General features: G+C 49.0%; 2 non-coding genes across 2 annotated transcripts; both read right to left on the bottom strand.

Annotated features, from left to right (window-relative positions):
• Window positions 1–20: 20 nt before the first annotated feature.
• On the bottom strand, window positions 21–92 carry trnaq-cug (transfer RNA glutamine (anticodon CUG)). The gene has a single exon. It is a non-coding gene; the product is annotated as a tRNA-Gln (tRNA).
• A 206-nt stretch (window positions 93–298) lies between these two features.
• trnai-aau (transfer RNA isoleucine (anticodon AAU)) lies at window positions 299–372 on the bottom strand. The gene has a single exon. It is a non-coding gene; the product is annotated as a tRNA-Ile (tRNA).
• Window positions 373–10,276: the final 9,904 nt, after the last annotated feature.

The following is a 10,276-nucleotide window of genomic DNA, read 5'->3' as shown; positions in this document are numbered from 1 at the left end:
GCGACGATGAAACAAAAGTCAGGTTCCACCGAGATTTGAACTCGGATCGCTGGATTCAGAGTCCAGAGTGCTAACCATTACACCATGGAACCGTTGTGCCCCCTTCGAGCTGGTTTAGTTTACAAAGTTGACTCATCTTCCTGCGTACACGGTGTGACTGGTTTCATTTTCGTGGAAGAGTTCCATCTTTCCTACCCCACCACCCGGTTGCTACGCCTGAGAGGAGGCAGCGACAGAGTGAGGTTAACCCTGACCAATTCTATCGAGTTTCGACAGCACAGAAAAAAAACAAAAAAGATGGCCCGTACGGGGATCGAACCCGCGACCTTGGCGTTATTAGCACCACGCTCTAACCAACTGAGCTAACCGGCCATTTCCATACAAAATTGCATCTTTTAATAGTTATCATGACTAACTGACACACTCACTCAGACTTTGGTCGTGTGTGTGTGTGGGCGCGCGCGGGCGCGCGCCTGCATGTACTCTGTCTCCGCGCCTCCGGAGCTCACCGACACCCGCCCTCCCTTGGACCTCCATCGGTTATAGTACTTACGGTCTGACCTCCATCAGGAGCCTGGGCGAGAGATTCCCGGAAACAGCGACGACACGCCGACAACTGAGGGAGCTCAGTGACGTTATAAAGTTGTTGGCCGCTAGATGGCAGCAGTAAACCCGCCAGGAACCTCAAGTCTTCCTGTTTCATCGCAGCCAAGGGGCTGACAAGAGGTTTACAGACTTCATCAGCCGAAACTGTCTTTCTCTATCTGCTCTTTCAACCAGACCGAAATCTCCAAATTAAGTCATTCTATTCTAATTTTTCAAAATTATTGTTATTTATTCCCTTTTAATATTGATATAATGATGATCAGCAGCTGGAGGTGTCTTTGTTCCTGTAAATAATGTGTTTGATATTTGTGGGTCGCAGTCCCAGTGTGTGAGATGTCAGGTCATGTGTTTGCTGCGTGATTGTAGCATGAATGTACTGACAACAACTGGCTCATCGAGCAGCCACAGTGGATTTCTTGATTGCTGCTTTTTTCTAGATAGAAAAAAACATTCATGCTGACGGTTTGCAAATTCCTGAAAGGCATTAGTGTCTAATTAATCGGTTACACACACACCTGGCATCTGCTCCTACGTCTGATTAATGAGAAGTACAGATACACGTCATGTTACAAGTATTACACAACATACAAGAAGCACACAGCTGAAATTAATTAGTGTTTACTCAAGAAGTTAACGTTGTGATTTCCCTGCTGTTACACAATCGGGGCTCGGAGTGACATTCCCAGAGCACTTTCCCTTTTCTTAGATCGAAGTATGGAATGCTGTGTAGAATGAATTCCATGAACGCAGCAGCGTAGCAGCAGCGGTGTAGCAGGCCGCACCAGGAACAGGGAGATCAGCGGCCGTTCCCCCTTTTAGGACACACCTGAGCTCAGGTGTTGACTCTGTCGCCAGGACAAACCACCCTGTTGTGCGCATTTCTGCTGTTTTCTTCTCCATCATGCAAATATGGACACATTTTCTCGAGACTCGTGACAAATTGATATAAAACATAACGGGAAAACTCCGATTTTTTTTACTTTAGAAGTTCTGATTTCTTACTGGTTTGTGACGGAGGAAACGGCTGAATAACTGGGCTGACTGGCTTTACACTGAAAATCTATCAAATCTGTCTTGTCTGTCAGAACAGCAGAACCTGGTGACGGCTCCGCGCGAGGTTCCTACGTGCTTGACTGCTGTTTGTGAGTGGACGCTGGTTGAAGTAGGAGAGGGTGTCCATGGTACTCAGCAAATATTTGAGATGCTTTTCTCTTTGGTACTTTATGCTTCAAGTGCAACGGCCAAATTTGATCATGAAGAGGGGCAAGGCTCCGCCCCCTTACTCCCCCTTGTGGCGCTGGGCCTGTACAGCACTGGTGGTAAAGTGCAGGTTCTCAGTCTTTTGAATGTGTGTGATGCAGATGGAACTTAATAATATGGAACCACTCGTGTCTTCAGGACATAAAGTTTGTGGATTTATGGCTTCCAGGCTGGGTGCTGTGGTGGCTCCTTCTCTCCAGAGACTCCCCAGCTGACCCGGAATGTCGCTGTGCTGACAGGAACCTGGAGAACCGATTGTATTTCAGCAGTATTAGCTTCTCTGCACCCTGTAAACTCCAGAATGGATTGTGAAGTATTTCACCGTCGGTCATCATCAGTTACCACACAGGAACGCGGCGCTCCCGCTTCATTCTTTGGAGCAGAGCATTCAGCTACCAGGCCTGGGAGACCATCTTCCAGCTTGGGTCCCGGGTTCTGGTGTCACAGGTTTGAGCTCTCATGAGGGTTCAGTGGTTGTGCGATCTTTACTGACAACACACACACATACACACACACACACACACACACACACACACACAAGCTGCATGATGTTATGATGACGTCCAGCCTCACAAGAGACAAGCAGCACAACCTGTGCGCAGGTACGAGAGGGAAGTCTAATCATTTCATGGTTCCAGAACCTTCTGTCTGCTGGACCTCAAGTTGTTCTTGACATTAAAGGATTCCAGGGTTTACGTTAGAACAGAATGTTCTCTCGTCTACAAATGAAGCACAACAATAACACAGCATTCAGGATGTTGGATGTTAACGGGACACAGGTGAGCCGCGGCGTGCGAGGCTCTCACCTTCCTCAGCCGCACCGACGCCCAGCTGAAGCGGGTCACAGAGCAGGGTGTCGCTGCCGGTGGTGGAAGAAATATCATTCACATCCTTTACTCCAAGCTATTGCGTAACCACCCCTCCCCCCCCCCCCCCACACACACACACACACACACCACAACACGAATGGAAGTCATGATTGTAACCAGCGCTGAGAGACCTGGGACAGTTTAAGCTCAGTTATGGTTTTTGTTTTTTTAATCTGGGGCAGATTTGATCTTTGCGGTTTTTCACACTCGAGACAAAGAACAGTTACACATTTTCTGAAAATGGGTTGTAAAAGTACTCGCTCGCTGATTAGCTGAGATATCTAAAGAGACAGCAAACTGTCCAGCAGCAGCAACACGCCGCTCCTCCTCTTTAAGATCTCTCCATCGATGGAAGGCTACAACTGCTGCTTCACTCGCTTCGCTGTCTCTCTGCTGAACTCTCATCCTGATTCTGAATTTGTCTTTTTGTTGCCTCTTATGAGGTTTTGCACCACATCCAAAGCTGCCGTCTGAATATTGAGACGCTGTATGGAAAGCTGCGGTCTATCTTATTAAAGTACCAATGCAGCAGTGCATCCTGGGTATGTAGCGTGTTGCTGATAGCTGCTGGAGGAGGAGACACCAGGTCAAAGTAGCGCTCGGGACACCGATCTGCCTGCAGTTGACTTTTCCTCTGAGGCCTCAGATCTCTGAGATATTTATTCAAATTTCGCGAACTGAGAAGTTCAGAAGGAAAATCCTTTTGGTGGAACTGTAAACGAGTTTGACCCCGAAGCCTAAAAGGTGCCGGTTAAAGATTTAACAGTGACGTCCACTGCGATGAACCCGGACAGGAGAGGAACGCAGCGCTTGATGCCCATCCCTGCGACTCTGAGAGTGGGACGAGACTCCCTCCTCACGCTGAGAATATATAATGAGCTGTTGAGCGCGAAGATGTCACAAACGCAGCACAACAGCGGGTTTGCCTATGATCATCAACATGCTGACTGCTCGCCGCAGCTACACCCAAGTAGCTGCGGCGAGCTGCTCTTTGTTGAGGTTCAATCAGACGAATATCGGCTGTGCACCCTCTTAGACCTCCTAGCTGTCCTGTTCACCCATCACATCCTCAGTTCCTGACTCCTCTGTCAGTCTGCAGGCTAGAATGCCGCTTTAAGGGCGACATGTTTGAAACGGACAAATATCAAACTGGAGGGCACACAGAGAGTTTGCAGCTCTGCCACAGTGAACTCAGCCAAACGTGGAATTTTCCACTGTGTAATGCTTCTGCCCCAAAACAGGTTCTTCCCTCTGCTGACTTTGGTGAAATCAGCCTCAGACTTTAGTTTCTGCAGGATCCTGCAAACAAACAGACCCACAAACGTCACCACGGCAGGGTTCGGTCTCTGAGACGTGAGGTCATCAGGGGTGTGTGAGGGTGCGGAGACAAGGAGGTCTGTCAAAGACTCATGACTTCTATTTGCCAACAGGTGGAGTGAACAGACAACGATGGGAACGCAAACACTGAACACATTCTGTTTGCATATCTGCCCAGGTGAGTCATGTCACCAAGGTGCGGTTAGAACGATGCAAATCAATCACACAAACGTGTCCCGACATTCCTTTAATTGAGGGTGACGCGGCAGCCTGACTGGCAGCCTGCTCTTTGAGATTAATCAGAGCCTCGGCATGTCGTCGCCAAGGTTGTTTCCTCGTCACATTTTTATGTCATGATGTGCAGTTCTGCCGTGTAATCCTGCGTTCCCGCCCAGCGGTCCAGGACTTCACCAGAGGCGGGTTTTCTCATCTTTTCTCGGCCTCTCTGATAAGACAGAGCAGCTGGCTTTTTTCACACGTGCAACTCAGTCAGTGGAAAAGTACTGGACACCAACCTTCATCGCCGCCATCGGCCGGCTCACGCACACAAAGCTGCGTCCCTGCTGGATTAAATTGCACACGTTGATATTGTGAGAGATCAAACTTGTTATTTGCACCACTCGGTGCATAATCAGAGCCACTGCTGCTGCCACGACACGCCACAGCTGTCGTGCTGCCACGCAGCCGGCGTGTGTTTGACAGCCAGAGTTATTCTGGGGACACCTCATCATTGAGCATGCACGTCCTGTGCAGTTTTTGGAGGGTGAAAAAAAAAAGACAGAGCTCTTAAAACATCAGAGTCCTTAGCATGTTGAGACCTCTCAGTGTGGTCGAGAGCCACGAGTGATCGAACCAGGATGGTGCGGGGAAGCATCATCAAAGAGGTTATTTCATCACGTCGATTTCAGTTCCTAACGTGATGTCATTTTGTCCGGAGGGTTTTACAGCAGCAGAAGCCAGAGAAGGACATGATTGTTCTCAGTCATGCACCTCCAGTGGAAGGTGCAGTTTCAGGGTTGCCCGTGTTTTTGGCCTTTCCCTGCGCCGCTACCAGCACAAGAAGCTTTTGTGGTTCACACACACCTCGTCCGCCTCCGTGCAACATGGTTCTTTTGAGGCTGTTTATCCTTGTTAACTTTATTTACCTCTCAGTTTAAATTTTGTGTACATTTTGTCGGGCATTTAGCGTGGCATTTCCTCGCTGAGTGTTGTTTTCCTGCTCCGTTGGTGGTCCAGAGGTCGTGACGTTGTGAACAGGGCACATTCATTTATGTGTTTGCACACTGTAAAGCTGCTGCCCGCAACACAGCCCCTTAATCCTGTCATCATTTACACCCTTAATTCTTTTTTGAAGTGTCTCTCTCTCTCTCTCTTTCTGTGTGTGTGTGTGTGTGTGTGCGTGCGCGCGCATATATAGGGCATGAGCGTGTGTATTATGAGAGGTCTGTCCCAATATTAAGTTTCCTCCATTTACAAAACAGCAAGCGTTCTGTAACGTCCTACTGTGGAATGAAGAGATAGAAACAGATCATATTGTGATCCTCTCACTGTCACTCATTCAGCAAACTGTCCTCTCCTCTTATTGGTTATTAAATTCATTATTTTGGGGAATTTAAAGTGGTGGGAACAAACCACCAACAATATGAATGAAGTAAATGTGAGCTGACCGTCCAGTTACTGAACACTGACGCTGGCCGTGAAAATGTTGTCCTCTATTCAGACGTGACTTCTGAAAACGTCTACATAATTTATGAGGCCGCTCTTGTTGGTGATGCTCCATCATGTGAATGCGGCGACTGACAGCTTTGAATTCTATCAAATTAGAGTGATAGGAGGAGCTGCTCTGGGACGGATTAAGAAAGGAGCGGCATGAGGGGAACGAGTGTGCCCCTCCAGGAAGAAGCTGAGACCCTGGCATGATGTTTGGGATGTCAGTTCTCAAATGACCAGGGGAGCTGACATTTGGGACCAGCTGCCGAGGACCCGCAGGCAGGGATACAGGAACATCCACGGGCAGGGCCGGCTCACGCCTTCATGGGGCCCCGAGCAGAATTCGATGCTGGGGCCCCTCATTGCTGCCAGTGATAACTGTCGCCTGCTGGAACTCTGATAATGCAATGTCTCATCTCTTTGTATGACTGCACTCGTCAAAACTAGGGGTGACAACCTCGTGCAGCGGCTGGCTCTGACTGAGTGGTCGCCATGGAAACAGATGCTCATTTTTGTGAACTTGCACAGCAAAAAATGAGAAGAAATGCTTTCCTTTAAATTTGGATAACTTTTGATAAAACACAACCCATGACTTCTCAAGTTCTCGTGGTTACCGGATAGAAAGCTTGTACCGAGAGAACATGTTAGTTAGCAACGTTGGAGAGACGTGCTGATGATGTCAGTGTCCTGCTGACGCCTTCGGTTAACATCCGCATCCACCACTTTTCTCCTCTCACAGTCTTTGTTTCTCAGTTTCGGTCGATAAAAACTGGTTGTGCGTTCCAGAGCGTATTTGTAGTTCATCCCACCACAGCAGCGTCCGCCATGTTCCAGATCTGCGCTACAGGACGGAGCTCAGACATCCACGCACTGCAAAGACAACGAAGAGCAACAAATTATTGTCCCTCCCTGGCGGTCGTGGCGATGCTTCTATACGTCTGGTTACGTAACTACGTTCATTCGTGAGTAAAGGAGGCCATAGAGCTAAGAAAGCACCACACAGGTTACGTAGAGGATCACCTAGTCTTGTCACGTTCTCACTGTCAGATGAACAACATGAACCGACTCTTATAGGTGTTTGAGGCTATCGCAGCTACGCTCCTCCTCCTACCCACCCAGCCTGACCTCCAGCGAGTCCGAGGAGCTTCACCTGCATCGCAGCCCAACTCTTCACTGATGGGTGGCGTTTGTGTCCCAGGGAAAATCTCAGCCCTTATAAACACTAATTAGCTGCAGTATCAGAATCTGTGGCTGAGAAACATGAGCTGGTTCCTCTTCAATGGCCGGGTTTGTTGATTGCTTCCACCCGTTATAAATAGAGTGACAGCAAAGGAAGAGTGATCTTTTTCCTTCAAACGGGCGGTTGAAGTCACGCTAAATCAAACAGCAGCAGGATTGTCTCACGCTGCCTTTAATGCTTATTTTAGTCTTTTTAAGTAGGCGAACAGAACCCCTCTGCCCAGTTCACCCCCTGCGTTACAGAACCACGTGACCACTCGTCCGTGATGACCAGGTTTGGGTTTGGGCTGAAGCCGACTGAGGCACTGACAGGCTGCCTGCAGACTTTTCTCTAAAACTTTCCAGTCCTCAGCACAGTTATGCAGACGATGCAGAAGCGCCTCGCCGCCGTTTAGCCTCAGGCTCAAATGTCCTTGAAATGAAACTCAGTCACATGGGAGCATCAAGCAGTTTGTATTAATAGTTGTGGTTGTTAATGGCCACAACTTCAGTGCTGCACTTTGGGTCAGAGGTTAATAGGTGGATTTACAGGTGGCACCACGCCAGCCCACCACCACCTCAGAGCTCCACTCCTGAAGTAATGAAGTACTTCGTCTGGGAGAACCAATCAATCTTGGACCGTTGTGAGCTGCAGACTTCATGTCAGACACAAACAGGAAAACGAAAAAAAACCTCCCCTGGCTTTTAGAGGGAGGAGCAACAACATCGACTCCCGCGAGGACTCCTTCCTGCCCCGGCGGATCAACACCTGGAGCTGTTCACACACCACACACACACTCCTCATCAGACAGAATCATGGCACAAGCTTCTAATTGTCAATTTACAGAAATAATAGTGGGTGCTTTTGACTGCAGGTTCCAGGGGACTCGTGAAAAGCAACGACTACATGATGACTTGTTGTTTCATCACGTGTTGAACGGGAGAGGAAGCGTGTCGATAAAATGGTGTGTGACCTGAACTGTGTGTCATCCATGCGCTGGACGGACCTGACAACCTCCACCGCAGGAGTCCAGGTGTGGAGCGACGCGTCAGGACGTCACCTGGTCAGTCACCAGCCAGTAGAAACGCTCCTCCAGTCTCATCAGCAGCTGCTCCCAAACCTGAGCTTGGGTCCCCCCCCCTGCCCTGGACCATCACTCCCCATCACCCTTTAGAGTTCTATTGCCTCTCAGTTCCGTCTGGGGGCCAGAGAGAGGCACCGGGGCCCGTGGGGGTCCTCGATGGTCTTTCAGGGGTCCTCAGCAAAAACAGGGACAGCCACCAAAAATGAAACACAAGAATTCTGACCCAGTGACACTGATGTGACCTTGAACACTCCAATCAGCCACTCCAACCTTTCTTTTTCACTCAATGGCACGATCATTTCCCTGCTGCTGTTTTCATGGCACATGAGCGAGAAGTCGCTGCGTTTGAAACACAGAAAAATGATCAAACTAAGAAAAAAACCAGGAAAGAAGACTATTTTCATAAAGATGATAGCAGCAACACATTTGTTTGGAAAAGTCACTGGAGAACAAACAACTAGAGCTTTAACATAAAACTAAAAAAACATGGAAGTACGGGAAAAAAAGGAAATGTTTGCACCTGCTGAGAAGTGAAAGATGCACGAGCACACCTGAGGAGAAACGTGAACGTGACATCGAACTGCTGAACATGTCCAAAGATCAAACTGAGAGTTGAACACACAAATGACGTTAAACCACATTCTCTCAAAAGCTGGTATCAATCGTGGAGTCGCAGTGAAAGTACCAGCATGAATATTTGTGGGTTTGAATGAGGCGCTTGACTTCAAACGGGGGGCAGCAGGTCGCCGGGGTGAAATGTGGGGGTCCAGTTCTACCTGCATGTGATGGGCGCCGCGACTATCACTGACTGGCTCCCGCCGCATTAGCATGAGGTCTGCGTCCTCCCTGTGTGGATCCTGGGCTGGTGTGGATGCGTGCCGCTGCTCCTGGAATGCTAACAGATTAGGGGTGGTCTGACTTCCTTCACTGAAGGTTCCGTTCAGTCTTTCTGTGTCCGAGCAGGACGTCTCTGGGATCTCAGCTCAGTTTACTCTTCCCGCAAAAGCACCTTGTAAAAATTCTAACAAATAAAGTGGAAAAAGGATGATGCTGTCCATCCGTGGCATGTCTCTGCTTGACCCGGGGCTCCGCACAAGGCAACATGCAGTTTCCTGGTCTGACAGAGTAAATCTGCGAAGCCTCGCATCCTCCTCACTTAATCCTTGTGATTTAAGAGGCTTGATGAAAGCCTGCAGCTCTGACTTGGATGGTTGAGTCAGAAGAATGAAGGATTGAGTGGCCAGTAAAAACACCGACTCACGTGTTTCTCCTGCATGGTAGACTTGATTGAAGCAGCATGACCGCTCTGGCTCGTCCCCACAAGCGCTCGGTGTGTCCAGCTGGAGGCGTTGGCGGCGACTGCACGCGGGTACGTTGGTTCAGTTTGACAACTTAAAGTCATCAGGTTTCTTTTGCGGATGTTTTTTTTGTCTCTTATTCTGAATTTACAACCATTGTTTTCAGCTTCAGGTCTGATTCACAGATGTGGTGAGATGATAATAAAGGTTAGATTAAATACGTGTTTCGGTCTTTTAACACGGAGGCATTTCCTGAATTCAAAGTCATGAATGTGTTTGTGGCTGCACGGTGGTGCAGGGGTCAGCACTGTGGCCTCACAGCAAGAAGGCTCCGGATTCGAGTCCCGGCTCGGGCGCGGGATCTTTCTGTGTGAGTCTCCATGTTCTCCCTGTTCCTGCTGGGTTCTCTCTGGTACTCCAGCTTCCTCCACAGTCCAAAGACATCAAGAGGGACCAGGTTAATCCAGACTCTAAATTGACCGTAGGTGTGTCTGTGAGTGTGAATGGTTGTTCGTCTCTGTGTGTTGGCCCTGTGATGGACTGGCGACCCGTCCAGGGTGAACCCCGCCTCTCGCCCGTAGGTGCTGGGATAGGCTCCACCCCCCCTCGACCCTTACTAGTGAGGAATAAGTGGAAGATGACGATGGATGGATGGAATGTGTTTGTGCACACTTGACCCAGGGATCCAGGGACCTGACGCCTGGCTCCTAATGTGACTTGGTCAACAGTTCATCAGCCTGAAGAACTGAGTTTCATCGTTTTGTCATCCTGGATCACTTCAGGGTTCTTTTTTCTTTCCTCGCCTTGTAGACGTCACCAATGAAGCTGTTTTATGGAAGAGTAAAGTCACACCGAAACTGCATGTTACGTTTGGACTGCCACAACAAATATCCGTTCTCAAAGTAGAAATGAA

This window comes from Aulostomus chinensis, chromosome 8, assembly GCF_037954235.1.
Source record: "Aulostomus chinensis isolate RoL2024-O1b breed Wild chromosome 8, RoL_Achi_v1.0, whole genome shotgun sequence".
NCBI lineage: Eukaryota > Metazoa > Chordata > Actinopteri > Syngnathiformes > Aulostomidae > Aulostomus > Aulostomus chinensis.
Note: the sequence above shows the minus strand (reverse complement) of the source record. Positions and strands in the feature narration are given on the sequence as shown.